General features: G+C 42.1%; 1 protein-coding gene across 1 annotated transcript in view; it reads right to left on the bottom strand.

Moving 5' to 3' along the window:
• Positions 1 to 22,365, bottom strand: part of PIGL (phosphatidylinositol glycan anchor biosynthesis class L) — a 129,465-nt gene that overhangs the window by 95,410 nt on the left and 11,690 nt on the right. The gene's annotated exons all lie outside the window — the stretch shown is intronic.

Raw genomic sequence — 22,365 nt, 5'->3', positions numbered from 1 at the left:
GAGAGAGGGCACAGGTGTGAGGTGACTATTATGGGATGATATCTAAAAAACAATTAATGGTGAGAAAAAGGATGTACTCAGAAAAAAGGGGAATGGAGGAGTAGAATGGAAGGAAATACATAGTAATTATATAAAAAATTGTACAGTAAGTTTCACTGATAAAGGTCTAATTTCTCAAATAGAAAATGAAGTCAAATTTTTGAGAACACAAGTCATTCTCCTATTGATAGTCAAGGGATATGAACAGGCAATTTTCAAATGAAGAAGTCATAGTCATATGAAAAGATGCTCTTAATCATTGCTGATTAGAGAAATGAAAATTTTAAAAAAACAAACAAGCTCTGAAGTATCACTTCACATCTAGATTGGCTCATTTGATAAAAAAGGAAAATGACAAATGTTGGTGAGGATGTGGGAAAATTGGGATACTGAAAAATTGTTGGTGGAGTTGTGAACTGATCAAACCATTTTGGGGAGCAATTTGGAACTTTGCACACAGGGCTATAAAACTGAGTCTATCCTTCAATCCAGTAATACCCCTACTAGATCTATATCCCAAGGAGATTAAAAAAGTAAATACATGTAAAGACTCTTTTATAAGATTCTGAATTCTCCCTCCATCGCTTCCCTTCTCCCTCTCAAAGAAAGCAATCAATCTGATATAGGTTATATGTGTATAATCATGATTAACATATGTTCACATTACTCATGTTATGAAAGAAGAATTTGAACAAAAGAAAATCATGGAAAAAAACCACAAAAGTAAAAATAGAATGCTCTGATCCGTATTCAGACTCCATAGTTCTTTCTCTGGATATAGTGAGCATTTTCTATTCCAAGTCTATTGGAATTGTTTCGGATCATTGCATTGCTAAGAAGAATGAAGCATCATCATAATTGATCATTGCATAATGTTGCTGTTACTGTGTACAATGTCTCACTTCACTCAGCCACAATTCATGTAAGTCTTTCCTGGTTTTTCTGAAATCCTATTGCTCAACATTTCTTATAACATAATATTTCATCACAATCATAAACCACAATTTATATAGTTATTCCCCATTTTATAGGCATCCCCTTGATTCCAATTTTCTGGTGGCAAAGAATCCCATCAGTTGGGGAATGGATGAACAAGTTGCAGTATATGATTGTGATAGAATTTGTTATTCAGTCTTGGGGACCTTTATGACTCCATTTTGGGTTTTCTTGGCAAAGATATTGGAATGGTGGGCCATTTCCTTCTCCAGCTAATCTTTATACACAACATTTCTTTTCTTCTGAATTGGTGCCTTTCCACTAGCTGTCTCCTATGTCACAAATTCTCTTCCTCTTCAAGTCTGCCTCTTAGAGTCTGTGTTTTCCCTTAAGACTCAGGTCACATATCACCTTCATGAAAACTTTTCCTTAATGCACCTTATAATTACTTTGCACATACTTTTATTATGTACCTATTGTTTCCACTTTAGAATATAAACTCCTTGAAAGAAAGAACTATTTCATTTTTATCTTCATTTCATGGATTCTAAGTATAGTGCTTACCAACAAAACATGCCTTATAATTTCCTGTATTGGGGATACATTTTTATGGGTCTTTTGTTTTTTATATTACCTACATTTTCCAATGTATTCATTTGCTCTACCCTTTCCAAAGGGTAACAAAGAATTAGAGAGAGAGAGAGAGAGAGAGAGAGAGAGAGAGAGAGAGAGAGAGAGAGAGAGAGAACTATTCAGCAAAATAACAGACAATAAATGTTTCTCAATTGATTGGTTGATCTTGACTTTATCTTGAGACCACATCCTGGGGGCAGATTTTGAGGAGCCACATATCATGATCGGCTCCAACCTCACATCCCATTAGAGATGACTCTGTGCTCTTCTTTTATCAATATTTTAGGGGCCTGATACCCAGAAGGGAGCAGAATGGCTCTTAAAAAGTTAAGCAAGTTCTAATGATTCAGCTCCTCTCTTAAAATGTTGGGATCAGTGAGAAGGGAAGTGGGAATACAATGGGGGAGAAAAATAAGAGGAGGGGAGGAGTCTGTAGAGAAAAACATCTACCTGCTAACCTATCTACAAAGTTATCTGTTGTTCACAGGAAACCTCCAGTTACCCACAGAAGACATTCTTCCTGAGCTGTGATCATCACAGGTTGGGTTTTTTCGCAAGTGGTTATTAAATGCAAGAAAAAAAAACCTCACAAACTGATGTAAGTTTTAAATGATTTGTGTAAGATTTCCTTTCAGTACAGAATGTCAACTTAGGAGAACTGGCACATTGACACTTGAGAAACGGGGAAAATCCATAGAAGAAAAAAAAGTTTAAGATGAATGAATGGCTTATTACAAGATTAATCCTTCTAATCATTAAGGTCCAAACCGTTTGGCCATTTTCCCTTTGAACTAATTTTTTTTTTTAGGATATCAGATATTTAGAGATGAAGGGATTTAAGGAATTATAAGAGAAAAGACTTTGAAGGAAGTTTCCCTAATTCCCCCTGGCCACCCCCAAGTTTATTTTGCAGATACAAAATCTGAGGCTCCTGGAATTATGTGACTTACCCCAGATCACCCAGAAATAGAATTTGAACCTAGGTTCTCTGGATCCAGAATCAGTGTTCTTTCTTCTCAGAGGCCTTGGAGTCCAACTCCATTTTATAGTTAAAGGAAATTATAACCTAGAGAGATTAAGAGACTTGACTAATTCATCCAGGGGATAAAAATGGTAAAGAACTAGCACCATTTGTGGGGTGGGGGATGTAGGAGGTAGAAAGTGTCTAGATTTGCTTTTATTCTGCTTAAGAAACCTTTTATGTGGGTATCAGAACCAAATTGGTTTTTTGTGGTATTTTTTTGGGAAACTTGGTTTAAAGCCTGTTGGTCATTTTAAACATGTCATCCCTTTTCGTGGAAATATGCACATGCCAGGTTCCATTTCCTGTAGAATGAGAGTCAGAATGAGCAGCAGGATAAGTTAGAAAGAGAAAGCTCCAAGAGCAGTGACATAGTAGATTTAAGCAGTGCTAAGCACACACAAGCCTAGACTAGTAGTTCAAATGGTTATAGGGTAGTGCCATGAGGATCACGTCATAGGTTTGGTCCCTGTCTGGGCCCCTTAGCTCCAGCAGAGAGGGGGAAAAATTCTCTTGTTCTAGAGCCCCAAGCTATAGCCCTAATCTAAACCAGTAATCTTGTAAAGGCTAGTTTACATTAGAGAGTGGTAATGAGTCAGTTTAATATCACCATTAGTACCAGCAAAATCAATTTAAAACACAGCCAAGTGGTAATGATCAGCGGTATACAAGGATAACTAAACCCAGTCTATATTCCTTGTCATGTATCTAAACGAAAATATTCAAGTGATTCAATCCAGTTCCAATAGACTTGTGATGAAAGGAGCCATCCACATCCAGAGAACTATAAAGACTCAATGTGGAACAAAGCGAAGTATTTTCACCTTTTTTGTTGTTGTTTGTTTCTTGCTTTTTACTTTCTTATGTTTTTTTTTCCCCTTTTGATTTGATTTTTTTTTTTTGCTCAGCAAGACAAATATGGGAATATTTTTAGAAAAATTACATATGTTTAACCTATATCAGATTATTTGCTGTCTTGAGGAAGGAGGAGAGAAACAAGAGAAAAATTGGAACACAAGGTTTTGCGAAGGTGATTGTTGAAAAATTTCTTTGCATGGTTTTGAAAAAATAAAATAGTATTTAAAACACTTTGGTTTTTTTTCCCATTTTAATTGTTATTTAAAAATACTTTAAAAATAAAATATTCTAGGGCAGCTAGGTGGCACAGTGGATAGGGTACCAGTTCTAAAGTCAGGAGGACCCGAGTTCAAATTTGGCCTCAGACACTTAATTCTTTCTGGCTGTGTAACCCTGGGCAAGTCACTTAACTCTAATTGCCTCAGCAAAAAACCCAAATAAATAATAAAATAAAATACTCCTCAAAATTTGAATTGTGGATGCTGCATTATCCATTATCCATTATCCACAATCTCAAATTTATTTTTTATGTTTAAAACTTCAAAATTGTCATAAACACCTTGTAAGCTCAAGAGCAGGACAGGGACCACAACTTTAATTCTCCTCTAGAATCTCTAGAAGAGAGCAACACTATGTACCTGCTCAATAAATGGTTTCAGATTAAATGATTTGGATTTCTTATGTTATAGAGGAAAATGTTCAAATCATAAAATGTTAGAAAGGGACCTTGCAGTTCATCTGCTGCAGACATCTCATTTTACAGATGAGCAAAGTGAGGCCTGTAGGGGAGACATGGCTTGAGTAGGAGCCGGCTAATCTAGGCCTGGCTGGGCCCATAAACAAGTCCTACTGACTTCTCTTTCAGCCCAGGACTTTATAGTTGTGAATAATTTCTTTCCTTCTCCAAACTGTTTCAGGCTATTCAGTAAGTAGGTGGAACCAACTAAGTCTAATTTTATATTTAACAGATACTGGGTGTCTAAAACTTTTAGTGTAGTTTTAAGTTTTAATAGCTTGCAATGTGTGTGTGTGTGTGTGTGTGTGTGTGTGTGTGTGTGTGTGTGTGTGTGTGTGCCTGCATAAATGACTAAGTAACCATGGGCTAATCTGCTGGCTTCTTCACACATACGTGTCACAAAGGGAAGGGGGCCAGAGCTGGAGACAGGAGATTTGGGTGTCTGTGGCTCTCAGATTGGGGGCTGTTCCTCGGTGGGAGGAACAGGTTCATTCTGAGGATTTCTAAAGGCCCCGACAGGATTCATTTCCTTTCATAGTTGAATTCACCAAGGCCTATTGGCCTCTGTTCCTTCTCCTTATCTAGATTTCTTCCCTACAGTGCCCCAGTCCTGTACCTCACTGGGAAACCCCAGATGGCTGGGCCTTCTCTACATGTAACCACATCTTGGCTTTAGCACTGTTCCAGTCTTAAATAAATGATGAAGCGAGTAGGGAGCGGCCTGACCCTGGGAGCTCTTTCAGAAGCCCTGGCTCTACATTGTCGATTTAGGGGGAAGAAGGGGTAGCATTCTCTAGCATAACTTGTTCAGCTGCTCCCTTATTTCTGGGGAATCCCTCAGATTTCCAGATTTTGTTACCTCCAAAGCTAGAAATACTTTTTGTATTTTCTTAGCTTGTTTTGCCTAAGCCTAATACTCCCTTAATCTTTCTCTCTTTCTACTTCTCTTTCCCTCCTTCCCCTTCCTATTTCCATGTTCTATGAAATGTATTTTTATATCCATCTGTGTACCACATACATTGGTCCTCATAAGATCATCTAGGTAGGTTGTTAGTAAAATAGAATTAGCTCTTAATGCCAAATGACAAGATGAGAACAATGACTGACATTTATATAAGGTTTTTACAGTTATTATCCTATTTTAGCCTCACCATAACCTTATAGTAAAGGTGTTATTATTCCCATTTTATAGACCAGGAAAAGTGAGAATGAGCAATGTTATGACCTGTTCATGGTCATAGTTAATAAGCTAGTCAGCGTCTGGGTTAGGATTTAAACCTTAGTTTTTCCTGGTCTCATATCCAATGCTCTTTCCAGTAAACTATGCCCCATTTCCTAAATTCAGAACTATAACTTATTATGGGGTAAATAGAGCTATGACCCAGAATGCCAAATTTGTGGGGATGTGACCATTTTCCTTGCCTACTCCGCTATCATATGGAAGGACTCGATCCCCTAGTACCAGGATCTTTGCCTTCACCTCCAACATGACTGTACCACTACATGAGAGAATTGCCCACCCAGTTGACAAGGTCACATTGCTGTTTGAGAGTCCTCTTGAACAGGTCTGAAACCACAAGTCTCTAATTGTTACAGGCTTGATGAGACACTTCCACCAAAATGAGACCAGGCCCCTAACCCGGGAGCATGTTGCTACTGGTGGAGGTGGATGGGGCAGAGCCTTGTGGTTATTTAGTCAGTCATACTGGGTGGCTTCCTGCAATAACTGATTCTCCAGGGAAACAATGAATGGGTGAGTCCAAATAGTTTCCATTTGAATATGAAAGTTCGGGGATTTTATTGGATCATAGGAATAGCAGCTAAGTTAGCATTCGCTGACTGGCTCTCTTGATTGGTTCTAATCATAAGAATGTTGAAATGAGAACCAATGTTAGTGAAAGAGAAGGATTAGGTTAATGATGTCTGACAGTCAGGAGGACCATTTTGGGGACCGTGACACCCTAGGATCCCTGTCTGGACCAGCCCCGCCCAGCGCAGTTTGCTCTCAAGCACCCCTGTGGCCAGAAGCAGAGCTGCAGCCAGTCCCTCTGGAATTTCCTGCTTCTTTTTCTTGTCAGAGTAACTCCCACAAGAACAACTCACTCTGCCCAAGCAGGTCAACACCTTCCTTGCGATTGATAGTCTCAGGGCTTCCTGAGACTCTGAGAGTTTCAGCCCAGGATCCAGAGCTAGGACCAAGCTTTTTCTGGCTCTGAAGTCAGCTCTCTCTTCATTAGGCCGTGGGCCTGCTTTCTAGGCCTGTTAACTTAGTAAACCCTTGGATTCCAAGATCCTGCCTAGAGCTGGAGCTAATACAATTCCTCTGTTTTATTTAGGCTTAGGATGGGGAAGTTGTTCGTCCAGGTCTCCTTGTCCATCTCCTCTCTACCCCAATGAAACCAAATTCGGATGAGGTGGAAATCCCTCCTTTCATTAGAAGCTCCTAGCACAAGGCCTCCAACACAGTAGGTTTAAATAACTTCTGTTGATTGACTGAAAGATGGATGATCACCCCAATGACTTTCCTCCTGCAATGATATGTAATTTTGATAGTGTGGGCACTTCCTAGGAAGCTTCCTAAGAGGTCGGTGAGAACGGCTGTGACTGGCAAACTCATCCTCCCTCAGGCCACCTGGTGATGATCCAGACAGAGCTAGGTGGGTCCCCAAACAGCAGCTAATTAGCCTATGCCCAACCAGTCTGGAAGGAACAGCCAGGAATTGTGTTCTGCTGCTATATCTTTCAACAATTTGGGATTTACTTCACATCATGATGAGTAGGATCATGGTGCCTCCACCTCCTGGTTAAATCCCAATCAATCCATCATTCAATCTTCATGTCTGACTCTGTGACTTCCTTTGGAGTTTTCTTGGCAGATACTAGGGTGGTTTACAATTTCCTTCTTCAGCTTATGCTCATTTTATAGTTGAAGAAACTGAAGCAAACAGGGTTAAGTGACTTGTTCAAGGTCACATAGCTAGTGAGTGCCTGAGTGATATTCCTGATTCCAGGCCTGGTGCTCTATTGCTTGCACCACTCAGCTGCCCAATATCTTGGCACTATGGGAAATATGAAGATGATTAAGACATGGCTTCCTACCTCTAGAAACTTATACTGCCTTGAGAAAATGAGGCACACACAAATAGATGATGAACAACACAAGACAAAAAATTAGCCTAGCCTCTGAGCTAGAAGGAACTGTCATAGATCACCAGTCCAAATCCCTCATTCTGAAACCAAGGCCTAGACATGTTAGGGGGACTTGTCTGTGGCGGAAAGCCTGGATCTGAACCCAGGACCTCTGCCTCCAATTCAGTGCTCTTTCCAGTGTCCTAGGTGCACTAGTGGGGACCTCAGAGGCCATCCAGTCCCATCCTTTTTATTTTCCAGAGGGGGGAACTGAAGCCCAAGGAATTTCAATGACAGCCTTCCAAGGGAGTGAGTGGCAGGATTGGGACTTGATGCCATGTTCCCTGGCCTGCGTTCTGGGGTTTAAATTCATTGCTCTTTAAGTGCCAATGAGTGATAGAAGAAGACAAACCTGGAGGCTGGCTTGTCAGAAAGTCCTTCCTAAATGATGTGGGATTTGAAAGCCAGGAAGAACTCCGATGGAGGGAAGGCGGAGGTCATTGCAGGCAGGGAAAATCAAGGAAAGGTGAAGAAACATCAGAGATGGAAACTCCTTCACCCTTCTTGGACCAGGCACATTGGCTTTTGTCAGAGGGTAAATAAAGTAATATGTGCTTTTAGAATTCTCTCTTTAGCCCTAAGACAGCTCAAGAAAGGAGAAAGAGTGGAAGGATGCATTGAAGACCTGGGTGGAGAAGGCAAAGATGCACAGGTATAGGACAGGGGAAGGGAAAAAAGCTTGATCCCTCCCTCAGTCAAGTCTTACAGAAAAGCCAACCTTGGCATTGCCAACCTGCTGTGGCGGGGCAGACTTCAGCGGGAAGGATCACATGCACCCAGAAGCCCCTCTTCTGAAGGGCTAGAGCAACCTTCCCCCATCCTGGTTGGTGACTTGGTGTGTCTCCCTTGGAACTTGACCTTTCAAGTATGGGTTCTAGGCCATAGGTATTCCTGATGAACAAGAGCCCTTTGAAAGAGGCTGGTCAACCTGTATCTAGCTGTAGGCTGTGGAAGTAAGACTAGGATCTGGGAGAGGCGGTTCTATTGCAAGAGGAAGCAGCATTAATTATTCTTGGTTCCAGAACAGACCTCCTTCTTCTAAGGGAAGGAAGGGAGGGAGGGAAGAAGGGAGGAAACAAGCATTTATTAAGTACCTATTATGTACATGCTAAGCAGCTTTATAAATACTATCTAATTTGGTCCCAATTTGGCAGTTACTATTATTATTCCCATTTTATAATAGGAAATTGAAGCAGACAAAGTGACTTGCAGTGAACAGTCACAACTATTAAGTACTGGAGAGCTGGATTTGAATTCTGATCTTCCTGACTCCAGGCCCAGCTCTCTAACCATTGCATCACCTCCCAACCTCTAAGTTCTAAGGTGTCCATTCCTTATCTTCACAAACAATGTTGAGACTAGGAGAGGGGATGGCGAGGAAGTGAAGAGAGGCAGGAATATAGAAGGTATCTGGGGGAGAAATGCCTCGAGCAGGGTCTCACAAAGGAGGAAGATAAAGCTAGAAACGTGGCTGGGGAGGCCCTTCAGTGTTAGCCTCTAGAGATTAGACTTTCCCCTCTAGGCTGAGGCTCCCAGTTAGGGAGGTGCACACTCCTGTCAAGTGAAGAAGCTCCTCAAGGGACTAAGCAAGATATTTGTTTTTTTTTAAAAAATGGTTTCATTTCTGATATGCACAGTGAAGTCAGGCCTTCCTTCCCTCTTACACTGAAAAGGAGGCAAGGAAAAGTTACTGAACTCTGGGGGATCACTGATCCCTGGACCCCAGCTGAAGACAATGAGAAGATGCGGGAGGCTTTTGTACAGGAATGGGACATGATTTGAATTTCTAAAACATTAGGACTGTCAGCCTTGTGACCTTGGTAGGATGGTGTGGAGGGGGGGAGGGGAAAGGGGGAGTTAGGGTCTGTGGCAATAGTCCAGCTCAAGTTCAGAAGGGCCTCTCTTAGGGTGGTGAGAGTGGGAATGAAAAAATAGGAGCGACTACAAGGGGATCTCCAAGACTTGGTGCACAATAAATGCTTATTGATGGCCGAGGTGCATAAAGAAAAAAAAGAGCTCAAGATGATTCAACACTGATGGTATCAAGGTTAGAAACAGGTATTAGGACCAGGAGCAATCTGGGAGAAAGAAAGGTGCCATCTTAGACATACTGAATTACAGAAAAGGGCAGGAAAGCAGGCCGAAAATGCCTTCAAGGAGCTGGAGATGCCGCCTTGGAAGTCGAGGAAGGTTGGGGATGAAGAAATATATCTGGAAGTCATCTTCCTGAAGACGAGAACTGAAGTCAGTCAGGTACTACACATTTACTAGGCAGCTGCTGTGTGCCGGGCCCTGCTCAAAGTACAAAGGGAGGCAGATGACAGTCCTGGAGGAGACACGAAGCAGACATGCTTATGTCTCCAGAGGTAAGAGGCCCAGAGAGCCCACTGCTTAACCCCCAACCAAACCAGCCAATGGGAAATGAAACGGGTGTCCACTCCTGCCTTTATGTAAGTCCAGCATCCACTACCAACCTCAGACACCAAGTTTGCAGCAGGGAAAATGGGACAAATTCCACCTTTCTGGATCTTTTAGTTGAGAGTTCTTTATCGGTTTTGTATCACAGACCTCTACTGCAATCTGGTGCAGCCTATGAATTCCCTTTCAGAACAATAGTTTTAAATGCATAAAATAAAATATACAGGATTACAAAGGAAACCAAAGATTAGCAAAAATAAAGATGCTATTTTCCCCTGTCCAAGGTCCCCTGAAATCCATCTTGCAGAGCCCTTGTGGATCTGTAGACTACAGGCTGAGAATCCCTAGTCTAGGGGGAATTCTGACTGTAAAATGGAGGGGTGATTCTCAGAAGGTCTTAGAAGAAGGGAACACAGGACTTACAAAACACATGTAAGTCACACAACAGAGAGCAACTCTTTAAAAATAGCATGTCAAGATGCCATCACTCCCAGCACACAAACAAACAACACTATGCCTTAGGGTACGGTATAAGAGGCACCAAGTCTCATGAATTAAAGAATGGGGGAGAGCATGGATGACTCCCTATTGAGAAGTGCAGTTGTTTCTTTGCCAGCCATCCTGGTCTGGGAAGCAGCAACTCTTAGCAAACCAGAGCTGAGGGAAGCTGGCAGTGGGGCTGTGTGATGGGAGTAACCAGCCCAAGGACTATTTATTGCATCCTGATTTAGAGATCATCTTGTGTAGGGTCTGGAGGCTGCTTCCTTTTGCTCTATATTTGCTTCCAGGGATTTTTTTTTTCTCTTGGCCCAGAAATAAAAACCGTGGCTCCTAGATCCCAAAAATAAAGATGAAAGGTACCTTAACAATCATCTAGTTCATCCTGCTCATTTTACAGAGGAGGCACAGAGAGATAAATAAAGTCTCTTGCTCAAAATCCTACCAGTACTAAGCTGCAGAGGTGGGCTCTGAGTCTAGATTCCCACCTTCTACCCTTTTCCCACTGTACCTATACTCTGATCATTAGAAGCAGCTCCATTCCCTTCAATGTGTTCTCAGGGAGTAGAGGATCCTAATTTCTCATCACTTTGGAGGCTGTCCTGAGCCTCTACTCAATCTGTCCTGTTCATATCTGATGAGCAACAACAACAAAAGCTTTGTCCAGATCTTTACCTTGAAAGGTAGAAGAGGAAAATTCTTCAAGGAGCAGTTTTCTGGTCTCTGAGAGATGACCTAAGCAGACACAGGTTTAGAGGTTGGATTTCTGTATGGATGCTTTGTCTCACTAACAAGAAAATAAACTCTTTGAAATTGAGGACAGAGATTTACCTTCTCTAGTATCAGGCTCTTAATATTCTGAAATTCTTTCCTCCTTTTCCACCGCCCCCAACTAAAATCTGTTCTCAGGGAAGAATCTTAAGCTCATTCACTTGATGTTATTAAGGGACACTGAGAAATGTCATTTCTGCCTCCTTCTGGGAATATTTGTATTTTAACACAGTAAGAAATACTGATGTTCATTTCAGAGTGTGTGTGTGTGTGTGTGTGTGTGTGTGTGTGTGTGTGTGTGTGTGTGTGTGTAACAGAGGTGACCTTGTTGTTGTAGCTATTCAGTTATCTCAGTTTTGTCTGATTCTCTGTGACCCTGTGGCAGAGCTCTAGCTCATTTTACAGGAGAGGAAACTGAGACCAAGAGGGTTAAATATCATGTCTAGAGCTACCCATCTAGTAATTGTCTGCGGTAGCATTTGAACTCGTCTTCCTGACTCCTGTGCACTATGGCAGCACCTACCTGCCCAGCCCATCTCTTAGCACCCCTGAAGTATCACCTATGTCTGACCGCCCAGTGCTCGATCACAGGCCCTCTATCTGGTGCCCACAGAAATTGTTCTTTATTGAAATAATCTTGATGATCGTGTAATTTTGGAATATGAACTTCTTGAGGGCGGGGCCTGTGTTTTAACTTTCCTTTGTCTCTCCAGGATTTAGCTCAGTGCCTGGGACTGTTGTTGTTCAGTCTTTATAACCTTGTGGACCATAAAGTCCATGGGGTTTTCTTGGCAAAGATATTAGAATGGGTGGCCATTTTCTCCATGGATTATGGCAAACACAAGTTAAGTGAGTTCTCAGGGTCACACAGTATCTGATACTGGATTTGAACTCAGGTGTACTTGACCAGTCCCAGCACTTTATTTACTCAGCCATCTAGCTATCTCCTATCTGAAACACAGAAAGCATGGAATAAATGCTTACTGACTGACTGAGTGGCCATTTCCCCCCTTAAGTGGGGCCTGTTTCCACATTCTCACTCTAGTTGTGATTCAGCATCAAGGTTGCCTTTCTGAGAATCCCAAATTATTCATGCTCTATCCAATATTTTGGTTTTCCCAGAATTGTCTTATTCTGCCCAATAATGACTAATTATATTAATTGTGACAAATGACTCAAGGTCTCACTCCTCCCTTGGCAGGGGATAGATGACTAGGTCTTTCCATTCTGAATTTATGGGCTGGTGATCCTCCATTTGATGTGTAAAGGTTTTCCCTAGCCTTCAATAATCTAGGAAGGATGGGAATCAATGCTGCCATAGGATTTCTGTTCTGGCTTGCCATAGGATGTCTGTTCTGGCTTGCATATATTCTGAGTAAGCACCCCTGCTGTCCTTCTCTGACCTTTTATCCTGAAAGGTAGCAAAGGTTGTATATACTGGCCAGAAGGCTAGCATGCTTGCAGAAAAGCTGGGATGACATTGTTGGTTGACTCAGTTTCCTGAGCTGTAAGAGGAGCAGGCTGGTTCCTTCCTATGACTTTGGCTGCTCTTCCTTCCGGTTTCCAAAGTAAGAGCAGAACGACTCTTCTGACTCAGCTCCTCCTGGCAACTTTCTCCATGTTACGTGAAACCTTAATGCAACATGATGTTCTCCACTATCCTGGGATTTCAGGAGGAACTTTGGAATCAGTCCAGTTCTACCTTCTCACTTTAAAGATGAGAAGCCAGGGAAATGGAGGGGATGTTCCATAGTGACCGAGGTCAGCAGCAGGTGAGCTGGGGCTGGACGCCGGGCCTCTGTACATCTTCCTTCCATGTATGAAGTAAAAAGCTGGTGCTTATGGGCTCCAGGATGGATTACAAACTCCTCTGATGGGAAGTGAAAGTCCTGCCCAGTCTGGCTCCAGCCAACATCCCATGACCTTTTCCAGGCTGACTATACCTTGCTTCCCTTCACACCTACTCCTTTCCAGCCCAATGGATCTTCTTGCTGTTTCATATACGGATGTCCAGCTCTTGTCTCTGGGTCTTTGTAGAAGTTCTTCCCAGGCCTGGAATTCACTCCCTCTAGTCGGCTTCCTTCAAAGCTCAGCTCAAATGCCGCCTTCTTCCACAAAGCCTCTCCTGATTCACCCAGCTATTAGTAGCATGCCCACAATTACTCGGAATAGTTTACTTTCAGTAGGTAGTCCATAGAACCCTGGACTTGAAGTCAGGAGGAGCTAAATTCAAATCCTGACTCAGACACTTCCTATCTTAATTTTCCATAGTGCTCTCAGACAAGGAAGACTCAAAATTACAGAAGCAGATGTCATTTGCACTGGCTAAGGAAGTTTCATCACAGGAGTTTACTATGCCAATGAAATCACCAAAATGGCAGATTTTAAATGGGAAGGGATCTCCGAGGCAATCCAGTCCAACCCTCCCATTTTACAGATGGAGAAACTTAGGCCCAGGGGAGGGAAGTACAAAAAGGAGGCAGCAGCAAAGCTATATTTGGATCCAAAACCTTAGATTTTAAATCAAGTGCTTTCCCAGCATCTCTGAGAATCTTTTTTATTTGTATTCCTTTGGGTTTACTGTTCAGACGCCTCAGTTCTTTTATAAGATTCTTCAGAGTTTATTTGTCTTTTGTTCTTTAGCAAAACAAATTGAGAGGAAAGAAGTACTGCTGGTGGAAGTGGGGAGTGGGCAGGTCTGAAGCTAGTTCTGTAGACTGAGGTGAGGGTGGGGCTGTATCGGAAGGCTTTTCTTTGTTGTTTGTTGACTTGATTGTTTCTTTCCCCTAATGATTTTAAAAAACTAACTATGAATCTGGTCTTCTTTTGCATATTGATTTCATAGTGCTCCTGAGCAAAATTATCCTTTATAAACTACTCAGATGTGAGCTTGTATTACTCTTCCAGGAAAAATAAAGGCGTTATTGAGGGGAAAGAAGGAGCAGAAGAGTTTCTGTGAAGCCTGAACTTGGCAGTCACCAAAAAAACCATGGAAAGGTTAGCCATAGATCCAAGTTCCAAAGTGCTTCCCATCTTGTGCCACAAGCGAGCCTGCTGTCCTCTAAGCAGAAAGGTAGTTTGCACTGGGTGCCTCAGCTCTTGTGAGCCAGGGTTATTACTCAGATCATTATCATTTTTTAAAGGAAGTTGACTTGGTGGAAAAGCTGGTCTTTGATCCTTTAGGAAAGAGCATTAAAGTCCAGAAATCCCCTAAGTGAATGCTAGGTATGAGTCAAAATGAGCATATTGTAACCAGAAAAAAAAGAGCACAGAATTGGCTGACTGATAACCTAGAGATTACAAAGAAGGATTAATTACCTTATGTTACAGACAGATATCTCATCCGCATCTATCACAGCTTTTAGAGCTGAAAAGAACTCAGAGGCCATCTAGGCCAGGGCTTCTTAAATTTATGCCCAGTCTCAACCCCTTTTAACTGAAAAATTTTTACACAGCCCTGGGTATATAGTCATATAAAATAGGTATAAAAATCAAACATTTACTGGTAATAAATTATTATTTCATGATCCCCACATTCAGTTATACAAAGCCAGATGGGGCTATGACCCACAGTTTAAGAAGCTTTTATATGGAATTAGTCTAATTCCATCATTGTAAAGAGGAGAAAAATGGCAGCTCAGGAAATGTATTTTGCCTCATTCCCCAAAGCCAACAGGCAGCGGGTTTGAATGCAAATTCATTCTCTTACTCTGAACCCCAGCTCTCTTTCTCCCATGATGTGTTGCTGGAATACAGAAGCTTTAAAACACCGAGTGGATCTCAGTTTTAGGAAGTGCTAAATTGCTAGGGTTCTTATGAAGAAAGCTCATTATGAATACAAGTCAGGTCTCTCCCCACCCCAATCTATCCTCTATAGAGTTTGCCAAATTCCAGGTCTGACTGTCTCCCTCCATTACTCATGGAACTAAATGACAATGGCTCCCTAGTACCCTAGAATCAAATATATTTTGACTTTCAATGCTCTTCACAACTTGGCCCCTTCTTCCTCTTCTAGTTGACTGAGACTTTACTCCCATTTTTCTGCTATGAACTAGCTGTACTTGGTCTTTTTGCTGATCCTTGACCATGACACTTCATCTCTCCTCTCTGGCCTTTGCCAATAGTTGCCCCCTCCCCATACCTGGTATGTTCTTCTGCCTCACCTATATCCCTAAGAACATATGGCTGCTTTTAAGGTTCAGCTCAAATGTCACCTTCTGCTGGAGGCCTTTCCCAGTCTCTCCATTCTCTAGAGCAGTGGTCCTCAAACTTTTTAAAGAGGGGCCAGTTCACTGTCTCTCAGGACTGTTGGAGGGCCGGACTATAATAAAAAATATAAGCTCACGCTCTGTCTCCGCCCCTCAGCCCATTTGCCATAACCCGGCGGGCTGCATAAACATCCTCAGCAGCTGCATCTGGCCCGCCGGCCATAGTTTGAGAACCCCTGCTCTAGAGCTTTTCCCTCTAAGGTTACCTTCAACCTACTCTATATGCATCCTAGATTTGTCTATTTATATTTATGTTGACCCCTCTATTAGATTGTAAGCATCCTAAGGACAGCAGTTGTTCTAGCCTTTGTATTTCTTCTCTTTAGAAGGGTGCCAAATAATATTTAAAAATGCCTGCTGGTGGATTGGAAACATTTGCCACACATGACATGTCTTTTCCCACCTCCACACCTTTGTACAGTCCATGCCTTTTTAGTTACATCTCTTGGAATCGCTAACCCTAGTCCAAGTTTAGCTCAAGTGTTATTTCCTGTAACAGGAGGTCTTTTCTAACCAGCTCCCTTCCAGGTTGTTAGGGCATTCCTCCAAGTCCTGAAATGCTTTTGTGTTTATTTTGTGTACAGTTTATATGAACTCATCTATAGACATGTTGTCTCCCCCAGTAGAATATGAACTCAAGAAAACAGGATCTATTTCCATTTTTTGTCTTTGTAGCTCCCAATACTTGGCACATACTAGACACTTAAGAAATGCCTGTTGACTTTTTCAGTTTCAGGAAGCAAACATCTGGCATTTCAATTACCTTTTCATTCTCTCTCTCTCTCATAATTATTTAAGACTATATGTTGGAGAGAAGGTGCCAAACTGCATTGGTAGAGAGAATTTCTTTTTTTATTGAAGTTTTAAATTTTCAAAATATATGCATGGATAATTTTTCAGCATTGACCTCTGCAAAAATTGTGTTCCAATTATTCCCCGCCTTTCCCCTACCCTTTCCCTCAGATGGCAAGTAATTTAGTATATGTTAAAAAGGGTAAAAATATATGTTAAATCCAATTTAGGAATACATATTTATACAATTATCTTGCTGTACAATAAAAATCAGATCAAAAAGGAAAAATAAATAAGAAAGAAAATAAAATTCAAGAAAACAACAAAAAGAGTGAAAATGCTATGTTGTGATCTACCTAGAGGGAATTTCTTTACTGGGGGATAGTTCCCTAAACAATGAAATCACAAGTCTTGTCTTTTTTCCCCATATATACATAAAAGATTAAGAAAAAGGTAGTGAAAAATAAAATCTTGGAAAGGACAGAAAGCATTTTTTGTTTATTCATCAAAGGATTTGGTCTTTGTTACCAATAAACTTGGAATAGAGCCATCTGCATCTAGAAAAAGGACCATGGGGACTGAATGTGAATGACAACATAGTATTTTCACCCTTTTTTGTTGTTTGCTTGCTTTTTGTTCTTTCTCATTTTTTTCTTTTTGATCTGATTTTTCTTGTTCAGCATGATAAATGTGGAAATATGTGTGGAAGAAATGCACATATTTAACATTTATTGGATTACTTGCTGTCTGGGTGAGGCTATCTCTGAGAAGAGAGAAGGAGAAAAATTTGAATATAGAGTTTTGCAAGGCTGAATTTTGAAAACTATCTTTGCATGTATTTTGAAAATAAAAAGCTATTATCAAAAAATAAATAAAATTGCATCTGTCCTTGATCTGAGCCACTAAAAAAACAAAACAAAACAAAACAAAAAGACCCAAAATGTTTTAGGTTTTATGTGTAATTATCTTAGCCCTCAGTTCATAAGATTATTGGTTACTTGTTTTTATTGATGGATAAGGAGATTATAATCACCTTTTAAATAAAGGGGTGGAACTTTGATTATTTTATTCTTGTAAAAAACAACCAACCAAACAAAAAAAATCAACTTTCATTTAAAAAGCAACTTATTTTTGGTACTTTGTCGGATTTCTTGTAGAAATAACAGAGGAATTCTGAGAATCACAGTGGGGATAGCCCCAATAATCAGATCTCTCTCTCTGTCTAGGGTACACTGCAGGAAATCACTATGGCCCTGGATCATGTTTGTGACACTCAAGCTGGTAAATCGGTTGTTTCTGAGACACATTCTCTATGTCTCGATGGGGTAACCTCCAAGGTTTGCTGGCTTCACAATATTTCTGGGAGCAAAGTGAGGTGAAGTGAGCTCTGAAACAAGAGGCTGAGTGGACTTTGGTCAGGAAAGGAACAAGGCCTATGGGGATGATAAGTGAAATAGCCTTGGCCTAGGAAGCAGAGCACCCTGGGGGCCTGATATCAGGCCTGGGAACACCTGTGTGCTTACATGGGCAGGTGCCAGTTGTCTAGGATAAACACTTACTTGGCTTAGATGCGGGTAACCCCAAAAAGGGATGGGGGAATCTCCATAGAAACCTGGAACTAGATCGACTGATATTTGTAAGACAAACCTTTGTGTCATTAGTGGAAAATTTTCAAGTTTATACAAGTTGAACTATTCTTTTCTGTGGAAAGTCACCCTGAGTCGAACCCTGTCATTTGGCTGATTTCAATGGTGCCCCGGTCTGGTCACCATCAAGAACGACCTGACCTGGTAGCCTGAAGTCTTCACAAAGCAAACTGGACAACTTCTCATGTGAGTGTGACTTAGGTGACCTTCTGCTCCATCTCCCTTTGGAAGAGTTCACAAAAGAGCCAGTCACACCACAGGTCACTGGGCAAGTTCCCAACTGCCCTCAAGTGTCCTCTAGGCCCTGCATTGGTTTGACTAAGAACTTGCTACTGAGACTATAGGAGCAGAGGATCAATGAGGAAGTACAGCCAGGGCTGGGGGTGGGGTGAGAGGGTGGAGAGGCCCTCTTAGCTTCCAGCCCCAGAATATCATCTTCTTCCAGATCAAACCACTGGGCTCTCAACAAATGACAACCAGGCCATAGAAAGCCATCTGGCAAATTAGTTCAGGAAGCTTCTCTTCCACTAGTACTGTAATTAGTCAAATAAATAAAAAGTAGAAAACAAGATTAACTTCTGTGGCCAAATTTAAAAAATATATCAGAACTTCTCTCCACTACGTCAACATTTTGTGTGTGGGAAAAAAAAGCCTCACCTCTGGCCCTAATTCCTCATTAATTCATTGTGCAAGGTTAGAAGATTTCATTCCCTGTCTGTTCACTCTGTCACCCTCTGAGCTGGAACTTTCCTAGGGAAGGGACTGTTTCTTTTACATAATCTTTTGTGTATCGGGCACTGTGGACATTATTAGTCACATATTAACACCACCACAAATAGCCAAGCCCTGATTGGTCAGGAAGGGTGCTCAGTTCCCCATGTCATTTGTGCTGTTACAGATGGCTGCATTATTTGGAAAGGCCAAGCCAGGAATCTGGGCCCTGTGTCTGGGGGGCGGGGGAGAGGAGGGCAGACAGACTGCAGCTCTGAAGGGCAGTTCATAAATTTACTCACACAAGCAGATTCCTCAGCCGGGCGAGTTTCCCTGCCTATTGTCATAGTATATCCCCTGGGAAAATGGCTCCACCGGCTTCTCTGAAAGAGCCACTAGACAACGTAGATGCGAATAGCACCGATGACTCTACACGGCACCAGCTAGTCCCCTAGGCCGCAATGGCAGGGAAATGCAAAGGGGAACATTTCTCAGGCTTTCCTGGACCATCACTGCTGTCCATGTAGCCAAAAGCAAAGACAGAACAATAGCCCAAAAGTCTAAAGTGCTCTGAGGCTCAACTTAGAATTTCTGAAATGAGCATTTGTTCATTATAGTTTATTTTTATTCTATTATATTGAGCATATGTTATATGCTCAAATAAAGTGTATTTATCTAAAAACGCCTTTGAGAACTGTCTGTAAGTATGCATTTGCAGAAAGACAATGAGGTAGGGAAGTTACAGTATTGGGGCTCAAAGCCTCCGATCTGCTGCTTCCTTCTGGGGTAACCAGTGCCAAGGCTACCTCCCTTCTGTCAGTCTCGGGTTCTTATCCATAGAAGACAGAGTCTGAACTGGAAGCCTTCTAAAATCCCTTTCAGCCCTAAAGCTAGCATTCTCTGGCATTTGGATCAAGAAAAGAAATGCAGAGAATCCAACAGAGAAAGCAACTTGTGAGTCTTCAAGGCATCTCACAGAGAAAGGTGACCTGTCACCTAATGACTAACCACAGGCCTCTTGGGCATGTCTGTTGCTCTGAATATATCCCTCCTAACCTGGTCCTGACCTGGCACTTCTCTGGGTGCCTCCTTGGAACTGCCTAGTGGGAAGGGGCTGCCGGGGCTCTGAAACTGCTTGGCCACAAAGATGTACCTTTGGTGGGGACACGACAAACCTGCCACCAATGGCTGAGCTCAGCCGGGTTGTGTCAGTGGGCCCCCACTGCCACTAGTCAATGTTCTCTTGCCTTTGGCATTCTGATTCCTGAAATCTTCCCCTCCTCCTCCTCCTTACTCTAAGCTGAAAGCTTCCTTAAAGGCACAGGCCAAGCTCTATGTCCTCCCCACCCTTGCCATCCTTACATGACCTCGGTCTCCCTTGAATACCCAGAACAATCTGTCTGTAACCCCCAGATGGCACTTGGGAGCACACAGCCTTCCTCTTAACGGCCTGTTTATCCCCCCCCCCTCAGCTGTAAGCCCCCAGGGATGTGCGAGGTAATAGGAAGCTGTCCTAAGACCAGGCTGTCCCATCCCTTTCTGCAGCCTTAGAATCTGGAGCACAGCACCATGTGTGCAGGAAGCACACGATAAATATTTGTGGATGCGAATGATAATCACAGGGCACCGGATAATTCTTTTTATAGAACAAGCCCTGGCTGGGTACAATTTGATGTCCATGTGAAGCTTTTATCCAGGTTGTTCATTAACAAAAGATCTTGAGCCACACATGCTAAGATAGATTATAGCAGACAGCAGGCTGCCAGGCTTGGAGATGGGTGACCTACTTCAAATCCTAGATCATTGTGTGGCCCCAAGCAGGTCCCTTGTTCTCTCTGGGACTCAGTTTCCACATCTGCAATATGAAAGCTTTAGACTAAATGATTTCTCAGTCCCCTTCCACTTCTGTGTTGCTACAATAGGGTTGTTTGTCCTTCATTCTCATTGAGGACAGGATGTCATGATAGTCGAGTAAGTCGGATGTGAGGGAGGGAGAGCCGGGCAAGGTCACCTGCCTCACCTGCCTCACCTTCCCCTCCAGAGCCAGATGTAGATCAGGACGACTGAGAGGGCCCTGGACGCACTGGGAGAGCGTGGCAGTCTTAAGCTCAGGTCTTTAACAGGTCTGCCTTTGACTGAGGCAACACTCACTCAGTGATCAAGGCTGGGTGAGCCTGATAGGGTAGATCATTAGGGCAAAGCAGAGCTCCAAGGAGGTGTCACTTCAATTAACCTTAGCCCAGTAGCTGCCCATTCCTGAGTCTAATCACAAGGAGAACAATGACAGGAACTCCAAGCCAAAATATAGTCCACCAGAGTTCTTCCTCTGCCTTTAATTTCCAATCATTGTGTGTGTGTGTGTGTGCATGTGTGTGTGTGCGTGTGTGTGTGTGTGTGTGTGTGTGTGTGTGTGTGTGGCACTCTGTGGCTATAATCTGTCCTTCTTAGTCAGACTAGAAAGTATCTCTCTCTGCTTTCAGATGTACGCTCTTAAGTCTGTAAACAAAGAGGGCACAAACACATATTCACACATGTGTTCTTCTTATATCTCCTTTATAGCCACCTAGGTAGATAGTAAATTATTCTTCCTTCCTCTTTTTCTTTAAAACATGGATTTTTCTGAAAAGAATTCAAGTCACTGGGGAGGTGAGAGTCTGTAGTCCAATCGAATCTAGATCTTCCGTTATCCGTGGTTTTGTCTGCTTGCCAATTTACGAAGCGTGTCTCAGGGTGATCTGATCAATCCCTTCTTCAAGAGGGCAATGTAGAGTGTTTTTAAAAAGTCACTGGGCCACTGGGCTTGAGTGTAAAGCCCATCTTTACAACGTACACACGTTTGTGGGACCCGGGCAATCCCTTAGATGTTTTTAAATCTCATTTTTTCTTCCAGTAAGGGAAGTGGGATTCTATCATTTCAGAAGCACCAGGACCTCCAAATTCAAGATCTCATTTGGTGTAGACTACAAAGATACTATAAAAGTGAATGATCCACCTCATTCTATTTTACAGATGAAGAACTGAGCTCAGGCAGGGGAACTGTCCAGAGTCACTGGGAGCATTAACAGCAGCTGCATTGAGATGAGAACTTCAGGGATTTGGGTCCCAGATTCATTCTTCTTTTCATTGCCCAGTGTGGCCTAGGAGTATGCAGATGATGGCCCCAACAGAGCAGAGCTACCTTGGATTTGCTTTTCTGGTCTTGGGGTGAATTTGTTTATATTCTATAGATTTATTGAGCACCCATCATGCACATGGATATAAAATAGTAGTCACAAAGAGTGAGAGGAACCTAGTTGGGAAGACAAGACTTACACAGTAGATTCCAGATAAGCATTCTAATTACTTTAGATAAGGGGGAATTCACTAGGGATTTGAATAGTTGGGGGTAGCTTTGTGGGGCACATAGCACTAGAATGATATATAAGATTTGGATAGGTGGAAGAAAGGAATGGAGCAGGCAGTTAAAGAAGTAATGGACTCTCAATCACTAGCAGTCTTTTTTTTTTTTTTTTTTTTTTTTTTTTGAGGCTGGGGTTAAGTGACTTGTCCAGGGTCACACAGCTAGGCAGTGTTAAGTGTCTGAGATGGAATTTGAACCTGGGTCCTCCTGAATTCAGGGCTGGTGTTCTATCCACTGCGCCACCTAGCTGCCCCCACTAGCAGTCTTTAAAAAATCACTAGCAAGGATTCTTAAACTTTAAGATAGATTTCAAGGGGTTTGTAAAATTAGATGGGGAAAGCCCCCCAACTTAGTCTTAATTTCAATATAATCGGTTTGTAATTTTATGTATTTTCTTTCTTTTTTTTTTTATTTACAAGATATATGCATGGGTAATTTTTCAGCATTGA

Source organism: Sminthopsis crassicaudata, chromosome 4, assembly GCF_048593235.1.
Source record: "Sminthopsis crassicaudata isolate SCR6 chromosome 4, ASM4859323v1, whole genome shotgun sequence".
Taxonomy (NCBI): Eukaryota; Metazoa; Chordata; class Mammalia; order Dasyuromorphia; family Dasyuridae; genus Sminthopsis; species Sminthopsis crassicaudata.
Note: the sequence above shows the minus strand (reverse complement) of the source record. Positions and strands in the feature narration are given on the sequence as shown.